The sequence below is a fragment of the Impatiens glandulifera genome, unplaced genomic scaffold (assembly GCF_907164915.1).
Source record: "Impatiens glandulifera unplaced genomic scaffold, dImpGla2.1, whole genome shotgun sequence".
NCBI lineage: Eukaryota > Viridiplantae > Streptophyta > Magnoliopsida > Ericales > Balsaminaceae > Impatiens > Impatiens glandulifera.
The window spans coordinates 6,078-17,083 of record NW_025918826.1 but is presented as its reverse complement, the minus strand read 5'-3'; the positions used below and the strand labels follow the sequence as shown (position 1 = coordinate 17,083).

Genomic DNA, 11,006 nt, shown 5'->3' with positions numbered 1-11,006 from the left:
CTTTTTTTTATTCAGATGATTTAAATAACACTCGTCTTTGTTTTCCAACCAAATAATATGGACATCTCTTCAAATGCACATTTGAAACCCCACATAGCACATTCTTCTTAGCCAACATAGCTAAGTATTTCTCGCTAATATGAGTCAAACGTTTTTGCCACAATTTAGAAGAAGAATAAGTTTACAAGTGTTAATGTAACATTTATTTATTTATATATATATATATATATATATATAAATATATATATATATATATATATATTCCAGAACGAACATTATAAAAATTTGAAAATCTTTTACCTTTAACAAACCGTTGATCCTTTTTTAAACTTTCATTCAATGCTAGAAAAGGAATTACAGAAACCTTCATCTAATCTTTCAACCGATAAAAGATTGAAGTGAATATCAGGAATATGCTTAACCTCTTTTAGAAAAAAGAGTAGTGTCATTGGTCATCTCAACACAAAATTACCAATTTCAACCATTTTAGCTTTGTCAATATTGCACATACGAGCAATACCAAAACCATTAGCCTCATATGTTGAGAAAAAATCTCGTCGTGATGTAGCATTAGTAGAAGCACCACTGTCCACAATCCAATTAATCTCATCACAAGATATATTAACATTCTCAATCATTATAACAAACAATAAAAAAATCATCAACAATGGTAACATCATCATGATTTTTTTGTTAGATCCGCCTTTATTTATATTGAAAAAAAAATGTGGTCAAAAGAGGTTAAACAAATAGCCCGTAAACACACTTAATCATCAGACGCAGAACTTGTCGGTTGACGAGCTCGAACTCAGTACCTCTCAAGGAGACTGGGGATATCCAACTTATATTGCCGCTAAACTAGAAGAGGATAAAAACGTGTCCACAAGGGGGTTAAGCACATAACTCGCAAACAAACTTAACTATTCAACTAGACGTAGAACTTGCTGCTGCTTGACGGGCTCAAACCCAGGGGCTCTCAAGAGGCCCTAGATTATTGTTTTTAATGATGTGGATAACTATTTTCTGGGGTGAAAGTTGTATATGTTTTGTAGCGTTTATAAATAAATGGGAGACAAATATATCAGTTGAATTTGACTATAAGTGATAAAGAACCTGAATTAAGGACCGTGATTAGAGTAGAGTGTCTTTTATGGTCCAGCACACCACACATGACCATGTCTCCTAATTCTAATCAATCCTCTGTTTCAATCACAAACCTAAATTAACTTAATGGTCTCCTTCTCCTTCTCCATTAATTCTCTCCTTCTAGTTACATCATCCCTTCTTTCCCCATCTTTCATCGATTCAGCCACTTTCACGATCACCAATAACTGCTCCTTCCCCGTTTGGGCTGCTGCCATACCCGGCGGTGGCCAGCAACTCAACCATTCCCAAACATGGACCTTAACCACACCAGCAGCACAAACATTCGGAGGCCAAATCTGGGCCAGGACTGGCTGCAATTTCAATGAGTCCGGTGGTCATGGTAGTTGCCAAACAGAGGATTGCAATGGACTCCTCCAGTGTCAAACCTACGGTTCACCTCCCAACACTTTGGCCGAGTATGCATTGAATCAGGACAATAACTTGGACCTCTTTGACATTTCTCTTATCTACGGGTTCAACGTGCCAATGCAATTCAGTTCCAACTCAAAATCGTGCACCACAGACTCCAGGAGGATGCAATAACCCGTGTACCGTATTCAAGACTGACCCGTATTGTTGCAGTTCTAGTAGATCCAGTTAAAATAATTATGATTATAATTAAATTTATGAACATATTTATAATAATGTTTTGTAAATTATTTTATAATAAATTTTAAAATAATAATTTTTTAAAACAATTATGATTATAACTAAATTTATGAACATATTTCTAATAATTTTAATTAAATTGTTAAAAAGAAAAAAATGAATAGAAAAATAAAATAATATGATTTAAATAACAAGATTTTAAAAATATAAATAAATATTTAATGTATATTATTTATTTAATATATTTATAATATCAATTTATTAAATTAAATTAATATTTAATTAAGTAAGTAATTTAAAATTTAGTTTAAAAATATATATTTAAAATATAAATACATATAATTTTTTTTTGGAAAAAACGACTTAGAGTCATTTCATTAAAAATTCCCCAAAATGAGAAAAAAACCACGAGTTTAAAAGATCATTCTAGACTAGCCTAGAATGATTTTGAAGTCGTAACATTCTGAATAAAAGCTAAAAAGCTAAAAACGTAAATAAATTATCTGTTTACAATGTTTTCAAATCTAGTGAGTTTAAAAAACGGTAAACTTCAGTTACGGCAGATATTCCATTTCTGCTCCGTGCTTGGAACACCCACCATAATTAGATTAAAATTACAATATTATGTCTATAAAACCCACAACTATTAAATAGGTGCTCATGTTGACCCGAATAAATTAAATGTATCCACTATTGCATCGAGCCATGCATGTTATATGTAATAAGATCTTGAGTCTTTTTGTATTAATGCACTTTAATTTTATGAGTCATGATTGCGTGCATTGTTACAAAAGGATGAAAACCAATATGAAAATTAAGCTTTTTAATAATGTATTTAAATATATATCAATCTTTTATGTGGAAGTAATCTATTTTTTGAATATTAGTTTAAATGTTGAGTATACCTATCATTATAAAATTTAACTTATTATCAAAAGTTAGATTCCAAAAAAACTCTTAAAAAAAAGTTGTCATTTTGAAAATGAATGCGAGTATTAAAATAAAAAATAAAAGAATTTGAGTTAAACAAAGTTGTAATTTGTATTAATGTCATATTTATTTTATCAAATACATTAGTCACAATGAATAATTGGGTGATCAGAAAGAAAACGATTATACATATTAACCCGCTTTATCGAACCAAACAGAAAAATTAAAGTAATAATTAAATCACTGAATAATTGAGTGAGAAAAAAAAACGATTATACCACGTTCACACAATATATTGACTTTTTATTTTTTACTTTGAACTCATTCTATAAAATATATATTTTTTTTTTAAAATAGTACAAAATGAAACCCAAAACATTGAACGGAAATTTGAACCCAAATATTAATGAGTATGTTGCATCAATTTAGTATCGGTCATAATTTGAAGGCTCCTTTTCATTTATCTTTTCATAATTTTTATAATTTATTATTATCATTTTAACTATATAGGTAAATGATTAAATATCACTTATAACCAAAATTTGGTATTTGTAGACACTCATTTTTCACACCTAATTTTATAGTTTATGCTTTTCATAAATCTGAGTCTATAAAATTTTCTCGAATTCATTTACGGACTAATTGCACGATTTATATTAAAGACGATTATTTTTAGAACAATTGAGTTTTTGAAAATAATTGATTTTGGATTATTAATAAAGTTAAGGTAGTAATTTGTCTATTTTACAACACTTAGAGAAGTTATTATACTTAGAATATTCAAGGTTTTATTTAATTAATTACCTTGGGTATTTATAAAAAATAAAAATTAAAAAAATATATATTTTACAAAATATATATTATCGTTTTTATAAAATTTCGTTAGTTATATTTTGTTTTCTTAGTTTGTTAAATTAGTTAGATTAGACTTTGAGATTTGATTTCTTGAATAAGTTAGTTAACCTCTTATTTATTTAATTAGAATTGTTACTTATAAATATTATAAATAGGAATAATTAAAAATAAAATTGTTTATTTGTGTTTTTAACAAAAAATATTTTTTTCTTTTTTTGTAGGATGAAGGGTGTGTAAAGGGGATAACGTGCAAAAATAAAAAGATAACGGTGTCTACAAAATCAATCATGAGAAGTATGTCAAAGAAAGGAAAAGAGATCGCTAAAATAAAGAAAGAAGTTGTCAAAGTAAGAATAATTCAGTCGTGTGTTGAAGAGAAGCATGAAGACTTGGTCATTTTTAATTAAAAATTAAAATGACCAAGTATTACATCATTTATTAAATAAAGCTTAAATCTCATGACATGTCAAGTGGAGATTGCTCCATTATTTTAAACATTTGTAAATGTTTAAAATAGTTTTTTTTTTCAATGGTCAAGTGTGTTAAATGGGCCTTTGGGCCTTAGGGTTTCATAGTTTTGCCTATAAATACCCTCTCTTAACACCCTAGCAAAGGGACTTCTGCTCTCTCTTCACCTTGACCTAAACTCTTTTTCATTGCCCAATTTCTTGCACAACCGAAATCAAGAGCAGCCATATTGTAAGCTTTTGATTTCCTCTTTTTTTTTTACAAGGGTTTTGCCTATTTAATTAAATAAAAATCATTGCATATTTTAATTTATTGTTTTCTTGGTCTCTTTAATTTCGTGCATGATCATGTAAATATGTATGTTATGTAACACAGATACAATAATAGAAAGTTCAAAATCAAAACAAAGATATAGACGAAATATGATTAAAAAATAAGTACCCTTTACATCTTTGACTTTGTATTTTTGGTTTTCTACCTTTCCCACCTCCCCTTTGGCTGAAATTTTATATGCATGTTAATTACTATATTTTTTAAAACATATAAAAATTTCAGAACTTTCTGAACTGTTTTGACAAGTATATAAATTGAAAAACCGAAACTGACCCAAAACTTGCATTTTTCATTTTTTTAATTTGTAATTTTTTATTCTTAGCTTGCACATATCACGTTTAGGTGAATTTTTTAGGAATGTTATTTGATGTAAATAGAATAACATATAAAAAAATTAGACAATTCTAAATAGTTTTGCTTGAAAAATAAAAACAATATAAAAGAAGTGATCAAAATATGCATGTTCTTAATTGTAAATATTGATCTTGAATATTTTGTGTGACCATTGGGTGAAATCTTGGGTGAAATCTTATATTTATGTTATATTGTTATAAATTATTGTTTAATATTAGTTTTGGCCAAAATATTATGGGTTTTTGTCTTGTCTCGGGTTACTTGGTTGTGTTGTTTGAATTTTAAGGTCGTCCTACCAAAATGAATGGCCAATGCTGATGCCGACGCTTTTCCAGTGACGCTTCTGATCCCAAAATAATTCCAGCAATTGAAGAATTACAGCGATGACGCTTCCCAGGCGATGCTTGCTGCAGTCTTCAACTTTTCTTTTTTTTTTGGTTTTTTTAATTTTTTTTTCTGCATTTTAGATTTAGGTTTTTTTTTGTTTGACATTTTTTTGTTTTTTTAATTTTTTTTTTTGCATTTTAGATTTAGGTTTATTTTTGTTTGACATTTTTTTGTTTTTGCTTAGTTAAGAGTTTGTGGATTGTTTGATCCTAGGTTAGAATGATATTTTAAAATCGAATTTTCTAACTAAAATTGAACTTAGCCCAAACTTAGACTTAGAATTTTCTTTAGACACATGACTTTTTTTATTTTATTTATTTTTATTATTATTTTTATTATTTTCATTATTATTTTTATAAAAATAAAAACCCAAAAATAGTAAAATTTTAGACTTTAAATAATTCACTAAAGTTTCTTAAAAATTAATCTAGACTTAGGCAAATTAATTTTTGATTAATAACTTGCCTAGTTTTGATTTTTAGGATAACTTTATGTGTGAATTATTTGCTCTCGTTTTCTTTTATTTTGCTTATTTGTTTATCTCATGCAAACCCATTAAATGTTTAAAATGGAAAATCCTAAAATGTAAAAATGTTTTAAAGAAATGCCAAAATTAATTAGTAGAGACCTTAGGGGCGTTGTGGGACATAGCGTCTAAAAAAATCATTTCCCACACGTAACCAAACGCCGAACTCACATCTCTTAAATTCCTAATTTTTAAAATTAGGTGGCGACTCTCTAGTCGTGAGGTTAATTAATACTGAAAAAAGTTAAAAAAGACCTATGACAAAACTCCCAATCTCTCCCAGATTCGACGGAAAGGTAAGATATGGAGTTGTCTATAAAGCCTCGTTTTTAAAACTTAAATTTTTTTCAACATTAAAATTAATTCCCCTAACGTTTTCAAAAAATAATTTTTTTAAAGAGTGTCTCAGAATTTTCAAACTAGTTGATCAAAAATATATATATTTTTTTTTAAAAAATCGATCACAGCATTGTTTATCCATCCACACATAATATTGATTTTATCCGTTGCTCATAATATTTAATAATTAATTTCTCATAATATTTAATAATTAATTTGTTCAATTTGCTTAACTTCCTTTCAAGTTACTGACTTAAGCAAATTTTTTATTTGGAATCACTTTTAAAAAAAATTGTAAAATTGTTGAGTTTTTTTATTAAAAGTTTATTTTTACAAATAGTTTACTATTTAGCCTCTAATTTTTCATTTGGTTATATTTTTAATTGTGTAAATATTATTTTGTAAATTAATTTTTTTTATAATTCTTTAATTGAGAGATTTTTTTTATAAATATATTAAACTAAATATATATAACAAAGAGGGAATCTATCCCCGGGAGAAAGAATTTGAAGAATATATATGGTTTAATTGAGTGAGAAATATCTAGTAACATAAAGAGAGATAAAAAAAACAAATTATTTTATACCTGCATGGTCCCTTAATAAATTATAAAAAAGTGTATTTTTATATATAGATAGATTATTATTTTTGAGAGAATATTTCTAAAATTTGAAAGACAATACAAACTTTAAAAATAAATAGTAATAATAAATAAAGATCAAGAAACATCTTAAATATTTTTTATTCATATACAATTCATTTATATTTACTTTTGTTTTCAATTTAAAAACCCAAAAAATGTTTTTTTATATTCGATTTATATATTAACCGTCGTAGCAAAACCATCGTCAAAATGATGAGGAGGACATACATGCATGCATGAGCGAAAAGCGTTAAGCCAATTGTATTTCGCTTTCCCATTTTGTTCATGTGGAGGACAAGATTAATGTGGATGAATAATTCATTGTGAATCACAAAATGTTGAGAGTTGTCAAATGATCCGGTTGAAGACTCGTTCGTACCCATGACCCCAAATTCATGAGTTTGTGTTTTATCAATAAGCTCGAGTCTACACAAAAACCCATAAAGTTTGGTTTTTAAAGTACGAACTTTTGTCACATTTAAATTATTATAATTTTTTTAAATGGTCAATTTACTAAAAGCGATAAAATTCGTTTAAGCACAACGACAAAAATGAAATAAAAAATTAAGAATATAATACAACCACAATACCCAATAGATTATCAAGCTCGTAAGTCCTTAAAAAGAACAATTAACTCCATAATCGATTTAATTGATTTTATCGATTTTCTTGAACGAATATAAAAAAAACTTCGTAATAATAGCATTATGAATGATAAACATAAGATGACTATGATCATTGAAGGTTCGACGATTTCTCTCCAACCAAATAGTCACTAAACAATAATTGGAATGATAACTCAAATATGTAGATATGTCATATATGACGCATTAATATAAACTTATTAGCAACTTCTTAAAGATTCAGATATCACCCAATAAATCTCAGTAATACTCCACAAAAAACTTCAGATACTAGTCATCTATCGACAATGCAAAATAAGTGAGTTGTCAATTTAACCTTCTCGTGACATATACGACTTATCATAATACAACATTTTTTTTATGCACATATCATCTATATGAATTCTGTCGTGAATAGCGCTTTATCCAAAGAACGAAATTTTAGATGTAATATTTGACTCTCAAAACTTTTCCCAACGAAAATAATATAGAATCATGTTAGCGAACAAATTATAACCCTGTCTCAAATGAAAACTATTTATATATGTCATTGTATTTTGTTCAAACGAAGATACTTGTTTACGTCAATAGAATAGGAAAAACTTTCTTTAATGTTTAATCTTTTCGGATCTAATTCCACTAGCAAAATTGCTTTATCAACAATTAAACATATCCTATACTTCTATTCAACCACGCGGAGCATTGATCATTGATGGCCGACAAATATATAGGGTCACTTTCACTAAAAGTGAAGATAAAACCTCAATTAAGGACCGTGCCTTGTGTGTGTTTATGTTCCACCCACTACATACGATATGACCATGGAATTCCTATTTCCTAATTCTAATCAATCCTCTGTTTCAATCCAAAACTTAAATTAACAATGGTCTCCTTCTCCTCTCCATTAATTCTTTCCTTCTAAGTTACATAATCCTTTCTTTCCCCATCTTTCATCGATGCAGCCACTTTCAAGATCACAAATAACTGCTCCTTCCCGTTTGGGCTGCTGCCATACCCGGCGGTGGCCGGCAACTCAACCCCAATCCCAAACATGGACCTTAAACACACCAGCACAAACATTCGAAGGACAAATCTGGGCCAGGACTGGCTGCAATTTCAACGAGTCCGGCCATGGTAGTTGCCAAACAGGGGAGTGTAATGGGGGCTCCTCCAGTGTCAAACCTACGGCTCACCTCCCAATACTTTGGCCGAGTATTCATTCAATCAAATAGTTAACATGGACTTCTTTGACATGTCTCTTGTCAACGGGTTCAACGTGCCGATGCAATTCAGTCCCACCTCAAACGGGTGCACCGCAGGCATTCGGTGCACCGGGGATATCATCGGGCAATGCCCCAAACCAATTACAGGCTCCAGGAGGATGTATAACCCATGTACCGTTTTCAAGGACTGACCAGTATTGTTGCAATTCTAGTAGTTGTAAACCTACCAACTTTTCGAGATTCTTCAAGGATAGATGCCCGGATTCTTATAGTTACCCCGGGAAGAACTATTTTCACTTGCCCGGGAAGAACTGACTACAAGGTTGTTTTCTGCCCAGACTGCCCAGGTTCGGTATCAAGAAAAACAATAAGAGTATGCCCACGTAATTCTACTATTATTATTCCTCCACCGGATAAAATAACAGTTGTTGTTGCCCCTGCATTCAAGAGTTGCAAACAAACAGTTTTTATGTTTCCTTGTCAAACAATAACAATTTATGTTAATAAATTTTGTCCAACTGTTTTGTTTAATTGCATATTCTTAATTAAATAATGATTCTTATTAGATTTTTCATTTTACCTCATAGAATGACACATCATTCCATGCCAAAACTCTCGATGTCTATCATTACTCAACTTCAATAGTTTTTAATAGGATAATTACTTTGAATTAAGTACTAGTATTTAGGTAACCATTTTTTACAAGATGAAACTTGATTATTTTATGGTTTTTGCAAAATTTCTATAGATCCAAAGGAAGCATGATGGTTATGTTATGAATAATGAATTAGATAGACAAAAAAAAGTTCATTTTCAAAGCACAGTTATATATGAACAATTATGAAAAGAGATACAAATCAGGTATTGGAGCAACAATTTTTACCTACACAGTACAGACTCAACAAAAACATATATACTGTTAGGTAAATGATCTGAATCTCGAAGAGTATTACTAAAAAATCAGACTCTACTGGGATGAACAACTTCACCTTAATCCTCCACACCCGACATTTCATATGATAAAAAACAAGATGTTTCATGTGTAGGATGTAATCTTCAAAAGGAGGTGTTAAAATATATGCTATTGTTCGTAATAAGACTAGATGACTCGTATTAGAATATCAAAGAGTCCATACCAGTCATAGAGCCGATACAAATTATATATAAGACATTCACTCTACTTCTCAATATAAAAGTATAATAATAAAATTCGTCTTAAGTATAAAGAATTTTTATTCAATTTTATAACTTCCCTTCAACAACATTTCTTTCCCTTGATTTTCTTTGATCCCACCAAATGTTTTTTTAATCTTTTTAAAATTTACTGTAACTCTATTTTTTTTTTTTATCTGTCTTTAACATTGACCTTATACTAATGTATATGTTGCATCAACTTAGGATCGTTCCTGGCTCCTTTCAATAAATCCTTTCATGGTTTCTAAGATTTCGTATTATCATTTTAACTATACAGGTAAATGATTAGATATTATTTGATAAAAAAATCCGACATTATTTACCATCAATCATTTTAACTATATAGGTAAATGATTACAAATATTTAGTAGAGAATCTTTCGACAACGTTAAATTAGTTTGTTCGATTTTCTCTGCTTCATCCTCATCGTTATGGAACTTAAACGAACTTTTATTTGAAATTCCTTTTAAAAAATGGTAAAATTGTTGGGATTTTGTATTAAAATTTTAATTTTTACAAAATATTTTTACTATTTAGCATCTAAATTTTCATTTACTTATTTTAATTTTGTATTTGTTCGAGAGATTCGAGTGTTCCGTCGTTTGAGGTTGAAGATCCTGAGTTGATCACGATCCCGTATTTTAAGGAATTGGCCAATCTTGCTAATATTGAATGACTTAAGGTGGAAGTAGAAAATAAGTTTGTTGGTCCCTTTAATGGTACATCGGTGTTGGTAGAATCTCTTGGGAGTTTGCCTTTGGCTCCGATCCAAATTGCTCATCATAAAGTAGTAAAGTGTCCAGGCGAGAGTTGCTTTCATTCACCGGTTCCAATTATGATTGATCAACTGTCTTTGTTTGTTGAACAATCCTTTTTATCGTCTAACTCAATTGAGATCACTACCCCAGTGGGGATGACTCTGATTCATTCGTCTCCGACAATTGGTGTAGTTATTAAGAATTCTATTTCGGTTTCAGAGACATCACCTTCATCCTTTTTATTTGATCGTGATCTTATGCTTACATCAGATGGATCTCCATCATGTCTTGACATGAACTCCAACTGATAATGTTTAATGAACGTGGGATGACGTTCCCTCATCCTATCTCTAAGTTGGCTACCATTGTGGACAAAGTGAAGTTGTTCGATGATGAATTTATGTCTCCTGTGACCAATGTTTCCTTTAACTCCCATATCAAAACTTTATATCATAAACCACTCGTGTACACGCATGTTGTTTCAGAAGAAGAGTCTGTTGACTCAGAACCCGAGTATGATGCTGATAAGGAGGTTTGTGAGGGTTTCTCAACCCATAATATGTCTTTCAATGAAAATAGATCCCATGTCCATTAGGCAGTACTTGAGGCCGAAACGGA

At 29.7% G+C, this 11,006-nt stretch overlaps 1 pseudogene; it reads left to right on the top strand.

Moving 5' to 3' along the window:
* Window positions 1–1,194: 1,194 nt before the first annotated feature.
* LOC124917141 lies at window positions 1,195–10,696 on the top strand (annotated as a pseudogene).
* Window positions 10,697–11,006: the final 310 nt, after the last annotated feature.